The following is a 1,052-nucleotide window of genomic DNA, read 5'->3' as shown; positions in this document are numbered from 1 at the left end:
ACCCAAAAGTAAGCAATAAATGTAAACTTTATATGGCAAGGGCAGTTTCACACAAAGATGGAAAACTCTTAATAGATGAACAAATATTAAAATGTAACCAAAGTTTTCACAATGTAAAAAAATGCAAAATAGAACTAAGTAATACCTATTGTAACGTAAATTTAACTGAAACTTGTTTTGTAAATTTGTTAAATAAAAGACAAAGTAATTGTACTAAAATTAAGGAAAGAAATAAAGAGATAGATATTATCAAAGAGGGAGCTATATTAATATCCGGTACTCATACCGTTAATGATTTATCCCTAGAAGGAACTTATTTAGTTACATTTAATAATAGTATTATAATTGACAATAATAAATTTGAAAACATCGAAGGGAAAATATCTGAATATCTTAAACAAAATCATGTTAATAATTATAGAATAATAGAGTATGTAAACTCAGAAGATGAAAATTTGAAATTCGAAAACGTAAATATACTTAATCGTTTATATAATAATGTCTCGGGAAATTCCCAGATCAAAAATATTATACTTATTATATTAGTTATATTAATCTTCTCATATCTCTTGTATAAAATTGTAATAAGTATTTGTAAGCGAAAACAAAAGTCGAACGCAAGACATGAAGAAGAATTATTTAATAAAATGAATAATCAAATACAACTACTAACAAAAGCTTATTGAAGAATCGGGACGATTCAACTTAGGAAGGGGGGAGTTATCAAGTCTCGTCTCCTACACTAATTATTGTGTTTATCGTTGTCTGTCCTAAAGGAACAACGAAATATTATCTATTGTATTAACTAAACATTTCTTAACGATCGTAGTCTGTCCTAAAGGAACAAAGAAATATTATCTATTGTATTAACTAAACATTTCTTAATGATCGTTGTCTGTCCTAAAATATTATCTATTGTATTAAACAGGAAATTGGAAATAACCAAACATTGTAACTAAACATTTCTTAATGATCGTTGTCTGTCCTAAATAAACAACGAAATATTATCTATTGTATTAACTAAACATTTCTTAATGATCGTTGTCTGTCCT

Source organism: Teleopsis dalmanni, chromosome 2 (genome assembly GCF_002237135.1).
Source record: "Teleopsis dalmanni isolate 2A chromosome 2, ASM223713v2, whole genome shotgun sequence".
In the NCBI taxonomy this organism is placed as follows: Eukaryota; Metazoa; Arthropoda; class Insecta; order Diptera; family Diopsidae; genus Teleopsis; species Teleopsis dalmanni.
Note: the sequence above shows the minus strand (reverse complement) of the source record.